Source organism: Triticum dicoccoides, chromosome 7B, assembly GCF_002162155.2.
Source record: "Triticum dicoccoides isolate Atlit2015 ecotype Zavitan chromosome 7B, WEW_v2.0, whole genome shotgun sequence".
In the NCBI taxonomy this organism is placed as follows: Eukaryota; Viridiplantae; Streptophyta; class Magnoliopsida; order Poales; family Poaceae; genus Triticum; species Triticum dicoccoides.
The window spans coordinates 237,897,547-237,908,176 of record NC_041393.1 but is presented as its reverse complement, the minus strand read 5'-3'; positions in this window follow the sequence as shown (position 1 = coordinate 237,908,176).

The window sequence follows — 10,630 nt, the reverse complement described above, 5'->3', positions numbered from 1 at the left end:
TTTGAATTTCCTCTTCATACTGTCAAGAAAAAGTATGATATTCTTATTGTTGGGGATGTTCATATCCCCGTTGAGGTAACTTAGTGTCATTCAAAATTTCTCCGGTTCCATGTTATTAGAATGAGTTTGTTAACAAGACTTGATCAACCTTGTTAGTGGATTCATTTTGATGATCATGAGATGGATGAAACTAGAAGGCACAACCTTCTGTACCCTCTTTTTACTTCCTGTTATTTAAAATAAATAAAGCAAAAATAGTATTATCTGTCTGTTTTCTAAATTATCCGTGCTATAAAAAAATATCCCGAAAATAAAAGTGCTCCAAATGCCCTGCAAATTTAGTATCATTTTTTATGGAATATTTGAGGATTTTAGGCACTGAAAACACTGCAGGGGGGCAAGCACCAGGCCACGAGGGTGGAGGGCGCGCCCACACCCCCTGGGCACGCCCCCCTGTCTCGTGGGCCCATGATGCCCCCCTCCACTTATTCCTGCACCCACACACTCCATCTTCTTCCCAAAAAAATCCCCATCCAGCTCAAGCACGGGTTCTAGCTCATTTTGCTGCGATTTTCGATCTCCTTGCTCAAAGCTCCATTCACAAAACTGCTTTGGGAGATTGTTGCTTGGTATGTGACTCCTCCATTGGTCCAATTAGTTTTTGTTCTAGTGCTTTATTCATTGCAAATTTTTGCTGCATAGGTGACCCTGTTCTTGAGCTTTCATGTCAAATTTATGAGGTCCCAAGTAATTCTAATGCATGATATAGGCTCTAGGCACTTGTAGGAGTAGTTGCTACCAATCTTGTTTAGTTTTATTCACTTTTATTTTGAAGTTACTAAAATTTCAGAAATTTTCAGAAAATGTTAAGGAGATTTTTGAGGGGCTCTTCTAGCCAAGGCTCCCAGGAAAAACAAGCTAAAGAGAAGGAAAAGGCCAAGTATAATCTTCCTCGCATAGCGGAAGTACAGCCGTGTGAATGGTCATGCGATAATTTTTTGAGAGAAGCCGAGATTTATGAAGACTTTTATTCCTTGATTGAAAATGCTGGCCTCACTGACTTCCTCCACGTCTGGATCGATCAGTATCTCTTACTCACCAATACTTTCGTGCAAAACTTTTATTACTATCCTAAGAAATCACCTCCTTTCAGTATTGTTCCATTTATATGATGAATTCAAGGAAATGTCTTTACGCAATTTTTGTGCGGTATGTAGAATACCCTTTGAGGGTAAATTAGATGAACCACATCATAAAGATGTGGATGGCTTTGTTAACACCATTACTGTAGGGGATCCAAAGAAGGGTTCCGATGCGAGAATCTCTAGCATACACTTTCCTGTTTTACGCTACTTTGCCATATTTGCTAGTCGATGCTTAATTGGTCGTGGAAATAGTGGAAACTTCAATGTTCCTGATATTATTATTCTCCTCCATGCCTTGTTTGGTGATAATAGTTTTAGTATGGGTGCCGTTATTGCTAAACGTCTAAACCTGAACCGTACAAAGGGCCCCATCTTTGGAGGTATGTATGCTGCACGTCTTGCTAAACATTTTGAGATACCTATTAGGCACCATGAAAAAGAGGAGACAATACTGCCTCCTTACATTTTAGATTACAGGAGCATGGTAGCGCATGAGTTTATTGTTGACAACGAAGATAAGATGCTTCTGTATAACCTGAGATTTAATAAGAAACACAATGAGACTATTATTCTGCATGCGCCTCTGTTGTTTGATTTGACTGCAGTTAATTATCTTGTCACGCGGTGTACACTCATTGAGGCCAAGCATCCACTCCAGAGCCTGAGCCTGAGCCGGAACCTTCACTGGACCCTTATCGTTCATCACCTTACCAGTGGGATCCGGAGGAGATGGCCAGCCAGTGGTATCCTGATTACACCCCTCAGTACACCGGGGAGAGTAGTTGTGGTCCTTGGCAGTAAACCAACTTAGGCCAAAAGCCTAAGCTTGGGGGAGTACGTATTTCTCACTGACTTTACATTCATGTTCACACATTATTCTAGTTGTCGGTGCTCATACTCTTTCATTGTATTATCCATGCTAGTTAATTTTCTTTTTCTAGCTTTCTTCTTGTGTGTTTGATAAACCTTAAGAAAAACCAAAAATATTAGTTAGTTTAATTTCCATGCTTGTAGTAGAAATTAAAATGAAAACCCAAAAAGATTTCTCGTTCTTCTTTTTTACTTGTTGGGAGCTTTCCCGTGTAAATAGTTTTATTTTCTTTTTCTTTCCTTTGGGGGTCGAGAGTAGAAGACCATATTGAAAATGTTTAGTGGCTCTCATATGCATGATTGTTTATTTAACTTAGATCCCATATTACTTTGTCTTCTCTCTTGAGTTTAATGCTTGCAGATTCCAGCTTAGTCCAATGCACGTGCACTTCTATTATTATACACATCATTCGGTCGTGCAAGTGAAAGGCAATAATGACGATATATGATGGATTGATTGAGATGAGAGAAGGTGGTATGAACTTGACCTCTTTTGTTTTTGTAAATATGATGAGTTCATCGTTCCTGATTTAGCTTATTATGAAGTAAACATATTTGCAATGACATCTAGAGATTATAGTTGCTTGTGCCATGCTTGATTAGCTATGAGTTATAATGGTTTACCTTGCGTGCCAACATGCTATTAAAATGATTGTGATGTGGTCTGATGGGATCGTATCCTCCTTTGAATGAATTGAGTGACTCGACTTGGCACATGTTCACGCATGTAGTTGAAACAAATCAACATAGCCTTCACGATATTTATGTTCATGGTGGATTATATCCTACTCATGCTTGTATTCGGTGTGAATTAATTTTAATGCATGTTCATGACTGTTGTCGCTCTCTCAGTTGGTCGCTTCCCAGTCTTTTGCTAGCCTTCACCTGTACTAAGCAGGAATACTGCTTGTGCATCCAAACTCCTTAAACCCCAAAGTTATTCCATATGAGTCCACCATACCTTCCTATATGCGGTATCTACCTGTCGTTCCAAGTAAATTTGTATGTTCCCAACTCCAAACCTTCAAATGAAATTCTGTTTTGTATGCTCGAGCAGCTCATGTTTCAACTAGGGTTGCCTATATCTTCCATGCTAGGTGGGTTATTCTCAAGAGGAGTGGACTCCGCTCCTCATTCACGAGAAAGGGCCGGTAACCGGGATGCCCAGTCCCATGATCCAAAAAGATCAAAGCAAATCAATATAATTAAACAAAACTCCCCCACGGCTGTTGTTAGTTGGAGGCACTCGTTGTTCCGAGCAAGCCATGGATTGATGCTTGTTGGTGGTGGGGGAGTATAAACTTTTACCATTCTGTTTGGGAACCGCCTATAATGCATGTAGTATGGAAGATATCGCCATCTCATAGTTGTTGCATTGACAGTGAAAGTATGCCGCTCAAAATGTTATTCATCTCTATTTTAAAATCGAGCTCTGGCACCTCTACAAATCCCTGCTTCCCTCTGCGAAGGGCCTATCTATTTACTTTTATGTTGAGTCATCACCCTCTTATTAAAAAGCACCCGATGGAGAGCACACTGTCATTTGCATTCATTACTATTGGTTTATATTGGGTATGACTTGACTGGATCTCTTTTACCATGAATTACAATGTTTAGTCAGTCCTTGATCTTTAAAGGTGCTCTGCATTTACGTTTTGCGGTCTCAGAAAGGGCTAGCGAGATACCATCTTGTTATATCATATTATGATTGTTTTGAGAAAGTGTTGTCATCCGAGTTTTATTATTATTGCTCGCTAGATGATTATGCCATTGATATGAGTAATTGTGAGACCTAAGTGTTATTATGAGTATGGTTAGTTCATAATCTTTGATGAAAACTTGAATGCTGGCTTTACATATTTACAACAACAAGAGCAAACAGAGTTTGTAAAAGTTTTTTTATCACTTTCAGTTTATCAACTGAATTGCTTGAGGACAATCAAAGGTTTAAGCTTGGGGGAGTTGATACGTCTCCAACGTATCTACTTTTCCAAACACTTTTGCCCTTGTTTTGGACTCTAACTTGCATGATTTGAATGAAACTAACCTAGACTGACGTTGTTTTCAGCAAAACTGGCATGATGTTGTTTATTGTGCAGAAAACAAAAGTTCTCAGAATGGCCTGAAAATCCACGGAGATAAGTTTTGGAAAATATAAAAAATATTGGCGAAAGTATCAAGGCCAGGGGGCCCACACCCTGTCCACGAGGGTGGGAGGCGCGCCCTCCGCCCCTGGGCGCGCGCCCTGTCTCGTGGGCCCCCTGATGCTCCACCGACCTCAAGTCCAACTCCATATATTCCGTTTCGCGGAGAAAAAAATCAAAGAGAAAGTTTCATCACGTTTTACGATACGGAGCCGCCACCAAGCCCTAATCTCTCTCGGGAGGGCTGATCTGGAGTCCGTTTGGGGCTCCGGAGAGGGGGATTCATCGTCGTCGTCATCATTAACCATCCTCCATCACCAATTTCATGATGCTCACCGCCGTGCGTGAGTAATTCCATCGTAGGCTTGCTGGACGGTGATGGGTTGGATGAGATTTACCATGTAATCAAGTTATTTTTGTTAGGATTTGATCCCTAGTATCCACTATGTTCTGAGATTGATGTTTCTATGACTTTGCTATGCTTAATGCTTGTCACTAGGGCCTGAGTGCCATGATTTCAGATCCGAACCTATTATGTTTTCACGAATATATGTGAGTTCTTGATCCTATCTTGCAAGTCTATAGTCACCTATTATGTGTTATGATCCGACAACCCCGAAGTGACAATAATCGGGATACTTCTCGGTGATGACCATAGTTTGAGGAGTTCATGTATTCACTATGTGCTAATGCTTTGTTCCGGTTCTCTATTAAAAGGAGGCATTAATATCCCTTAGTTTCCACTAGGACCCCGCTGCCACAGGAGGGTAGGACAAAAGATGCCATGCAAGTTCTTTTCCATAAGCACGTATGACTATATTCGGAATACATGCCTACATTACATTGATGAACTGGAGCTAGTTCTGTGTCAGCCTGTGTTATAGCTATTACATTAGGAATCGCATCCGACATAATTATCCATCACTGATCCAATGCCTACGAGCTTTTCACATATTGTGCTTCACTTATTTACTTTTCCGTTGCTACTGTTACAACTACTACAAAACTATTATCTTTACTTTTGCCACTGTTACCATTGCTATCATACTACTTTGCTACTAAATACTTTGATGCAGATACTAAGTTATCCAAGTGTGGTTGAATTGACAACTCAACTGCTAATACTTAAGAATATTCTTTGGCTCCCCTTGCGTCGAATCAATAAATTTGGGTTGAATACTCTACCCTCGAAAGCTGTTGCGATCCCCTACACTTGTGGGTTATCACCTTCCACCATAGATCCGAGAGCAAGATCTTTGTTGCCAAGAACGGGTCCTTTCTAATGAAGGAGTTTCTCTCGAAAGAAGTGAGTGGGAGGAAAGTAGAACTTGATGAGGTAATCATACCTTCTCTCGTATTGGAAAGTAGCACATCACAAAAAGCAGTTCCCGTGATGCCTACACCAACTGAAGAGGAAGCTAATGATGATGATCACAAAACTTCGGATCAAGTTACTACTGAACTTCATAGGTCGACCAGGGTACGTTCCGCACCAGAGTGGTATGGTAATCCAGTCTTCGAAGTCATGTTGTTAGACAACAGCGAACCTACGGACTATGAAGAAGCTATGATGAGCCCGGATTCCAACAAATGGCTTGAGGCCATGAAATCTGAGATAGGATCCATGTAGGAGAACAAAGTATGGACTTTGGTGGACTTGCCCGATGATTGGCGAGCCATTGAGAATAAATGGATCTTTACAAAGAAGACAAACGCTGATGGTAATGTCACCGTCTATAAAGCTCGACTTGTCGTAAAAGTTTACCGACAAGTTCAAGGAGTTGACTACGATGAGACTTTCTCACCCGTAGCGATGCTTAAGTCTGTTAGAATTATATTAGCAATTGCTACATTTTTCAATTATGAAATTTCGCAGATGGATTGAAAATTGCTTTCCTTAAGGAAGAGTTGTATATGATGCAACCTAAAGGTTTTGTGGATCCTAAGGATGCTAAAAAGGTATGCAAGCTCCAGCGATCCATCTATGGACTGGTGCAAGCATCTTAGAGTTGGAATATACACTTTGATGAGGTGATAAAAGCTTTTGGGTTTATACGAAGTTTGTGAAGAAACTTGTATTTACAAGAAAGTGAGTGGGAGCTCTATAGCATTTTTGATAGTATATGTGGATGACATATTGTTGATTGGAAATGATGCAGAATTTCTGGAAAGCATAAAGGGTTGTTTGAAAGGAGTTTTTCAAAGGAAGACCTAGGTAAAGTTGCTTACATATTGGGCATGAAGATCTATAGAGATAGATCAAGACGCCTGATAAGGCTTTCACAAAGCACATGCCTTGACAAGATTTTGAAGGAGTTCAAAATGGATTACTTAAAGAAGGAGTTCTTTTTTTCAATCGTAAGGTGTGAAGTTGAGTAGGACTCAAAGCTCGACCACAACAGAAGAAAGAGAAAGGATGAAGGTCATTCCCTATGCCTCCGCCGTGGAGTGGATCACTGGATAGGAGTCAAAATTATCCTTAGAGGACTAAGGAAATGTTTCTCGGTTATGGAGGTGATAAAGAGTTCGTCGTAAAGGGTTACGTTGATGCAAGCTTTGATACCAATCCGGATGACTCTGAGTCACGAGCCGGACACGTATATTGGAGTAGTCATTTGGAATAGCTCCAAGTGGACCGTGGTAGCAACATCTATAGTATGACAGAGATTTGCAAGGTACACACAGATCTGAATGTTGTAGACCCGTTGACTAAAATCTCTCTCACAAGCAAAACATGATCAAACCCCAGAACTAGTTGGGTGTTAATCACATGGAGATGTTAACTAGATTATTGACTCTAGTGCAAGTGGGAGATTGTTGGAAATATGCCCTAGAGGCAATAATAAAATGGTTATTTTCATATTTCCCGTTCATGATAAATGTTTATTGTTCTAGAATTGTATTGACCGGAAACTTAAATACATGTGTGAATACATAAACTACACCGTGTCCCTAGTATGCCTCTGCTAGACTAGCTCCTTAATCAAAGATGGTTAAGGTTTCCTAACCATAGACATGAGTTGTCATTTGATAACGGGATCACATCATTGGGAGAATGATGTGATGGACAAGACCCAACCATAAGCTTAGCATCAGATCATTTAGTTTATTTGCTATAGCTTTCTTCCTATCAAGTATTTGTTCCTTAAACCAATAGATTGTGTAACTCCCTGACACCGGAGGAATACTTAGTGTGCATCCAAACATCACTTCGTAACTGGGTGATCATAAAGGTGGTCTACAAGTATCTCCAAAGGTATCTGTTGGGTTGGCATGGATCAAGACTAGGATTTTTCACTTAGTATGATGAGAGATATCTCTGGGCCCTCTCGGTAATACAACATTTTAAATAGCTTGCAAGCAATGTGACTAATGAGTTAGTCACATGATCTTGTATTACGGAACGAGTAAAGAGACTCACCGATAACGAGATTGAACTAGGTATGGAGATACCGACGATCAAATCTCGGGCAAGTAACATATCGCCGGACAAAGGAAATTGCGTAAGGGATTAACCGAATCCTTGACATCGTGGTGCAACCGATAAAAGATCTTCGTGGAATATGTAGGAATCAATATGGGCATCTAGGTCCCGCTATTGGTTATTGACCAGAGAGGTGTCTCGGTCATGACTACATGAATCCCGAACCCGCAGGGTCGCACGCTAAACGTTCGTTGACGCTACAGTAGTATTGGGATATTTGATGACTGGTAACGGAATGTTGTTCGGAGTCCCGAATGATATCCCGGACGCCATGAGGAGTCTCGGAATGGTCGAGTGGTAAAGATTTACATATGGGAAGTCATATTTTGGGTTCCGGAAAAAATGCAGTTTTTTCGATATTGTACCGTGAAGCTTCTAGAAAGTTCCGGAGGATTCCGAAGGGGCCCAGAAGTCCACAAGTGGGTCCACCATGACCCAAGGGCTAGCATGGGGTGATGGTAGGAGCCCTGGCCTTATTGGGCTAGGCGCACCAAGTCCTCAAAAGCCCATGTGGCTAGAGAAGGAAAAAAAGGAGGAGTCCTAGTAGGAATAGGATGGACTTGGAGTCCAAGTCCTCTCCCCCTTGGCTGCGCCCTAGGGTTTGGAGGGGCTGTCCTCCATACCCCTCCACCTATATATAGAGGGGAGGGGCGCCCCAAAGAGGACACACCAAGCCCTTGGCGTCCCTCTCTCTCTCGTTACTCCGTACTTCCTCCTTTCTCGTTATAGTAGCGCTTGGTGAAGCCCTACTGAACTAGCTCCGCCACCACCATCACTACCACATCCACGCCATCGTGTTGGTTGTGATCCCATCTACTTCTCCGCCTTCTCTTGCTGAATCTAGGAGGAGGAGACTTTATCTAGCCGCATGTGTGCTAAACTCGGAGGTGTCGTCCGTTCGGCACTAGATCGGTTGGATCGTGATCAGATCGCGAAGAGTACGACTACATCAACCGTGTTATATACGCTTCCGCTTTCGGTCTATGAGGGTACATAGACACACTCTCCCTTCTCGTTGCTATACTTCTCCTAGATATATCTTGGGTGTTCGTAGGATTTTTTATTTATTTAGATGCTTTATTCCACATTAGTGCGCGCACATACATACACATAAGGAAAAGAAGGGGATGTAGTACTCCAGCAAATGTTAGACGGTGAAAGAAAGTCTACATTCTGCAATAGATCCACAGATTCCCGTAGATCGACAATTTGTGTCGCGATCACCGACTTCCAGAGGCATAGTTCCTCGAGACTGACTCCATGATACTTTCCTTCTTTTCACGCATCCAATCCTTTAGATCTTCCCTGGTGATTGGTTCCATTGCTCTCTGAAGCTAACTGGTCCGCTCTCTGTTGCCTTGTTTCTACGATTGGAGATGCTAGATCGGGTGGGGATGGTAGGGAATATTTTTTGTTCTGATTACCAAGTGTTAGCACAACTATAGTATCACTCGCTCAAAATCAGATTCTAATACTTGTGGTTTTACTATCATGAATTACAAGAACAAAGGGTCAGATTGTAGAGGAAGAAAGGGAAAGGGGACGAGGGACAAAGGTAGTAGATAGTCGCCTTGACGTTGCCATGCCTGATCGAACTCTTGATGCCTTTCTTTGAGATCCAGTGCTATCTTATAGTTGCTTACTTGGTTGAGATCCAGTGCTATCTTGGATTGGATCGCTTATTCCTCTTGGGCCTTGTGTCGTCATGGACTTTGAGTCCACTAGGGGAAGAGGTTCTAACACACCTCCAAGCAACTAGTGTCTCTCTACTAAAAAAGCAACTAGGGTCTCTCAGTGTTGGCATTAGCCTCAAACTTTGTTACGTCTAGCCAAAAGGCCCTCCGACAAACAAACTAACGCTGGAAGAAGCCCAATCGATGCTTTGTCAAGCTCAACGTAGATGCTTCCTTTCATGTTGATGAAGGACTATGATCTTTTGCAACTATCATCAGAGATGTTGATGGTAATTTTGTGGCTCCTCCTTGTGCCGAAGCGATCGCTATTGAGAAAAAGGGTTTCCCTCCGCTTTGTTCCAAAGCAACCATCCGATACAACCAATGATAGATGCTGGGGCGGAAACAGCACAAGCACGCCCAAAAAAAGAAAGAGAAAAAAAGAAAAGAAACAAAATGCCGATAACGGCGGATCGACAAAAACGACGAATCCTCGCGACCGTTGCGTCCACCGGAGATCGCCCACCAAGCTCCGAGACTCCGAAGCGCCGGTACCAAGCAACACCTCCAAGAAGGGACGCGACGATGGCGACGCTGCTGCTAAGGGTTTCCCCCGGTACACGGCGAGGAGAGAGGAGGGGTAGCCCCGGCGCCCTCCAGGAAGGTCCGGTGGTACCCTCAGGCGCCACCGCGTCGGTGTCGGCCAAGCCAACAGGGATTTCTCCCGATCCCATCCTCCACCTCAGGCACTCCGGAGTTCGCCACCAAACCGACCGCCACCCAGCGCCAACACGGACACGAAGCTTCGACGTTGTCTCACCACGGCACCGCGAAGATGGTCTGCACAACGAAGAAGAGGAGTCGGGACTAGGGCAGCAGCACCGTCAGCATACGGGAGGGCCCCACCTCCACCATCCATGCCGGTAGCCGACCGGACGCCAAAGCAGGAGCCTACCGGGCCCGTGGACCCACAGGCCCGGCCGGGCCCTCAGAGGCCCGGACAGCTCCCGCCTCCTCGCAGCAGCTGGCACGCTGTCGACGCTGCAGCCCCAGTCCAAGCCGCTCCCCAGCCATCCCATACAGAGAGCGTCGCGGTCGAGCCGGAGCCGACCCGCAAGGACCCAGATGGGGCCCGTAGATCTGGGCCGGGGACGCGCCACCGGCCATCCAGCACCACCGGAGCGCCCCGCCGCCAAGAGGCAGCACCATCGCGGCGAGCGCCGCCGGCCTCCGCCACCAGGACGCCGAGCCGCCACCAGCCGAGCAGCACCGTCGCCTCCCCCCACCCCGGGAAGGAGGAGCGCGCGCGGGGAA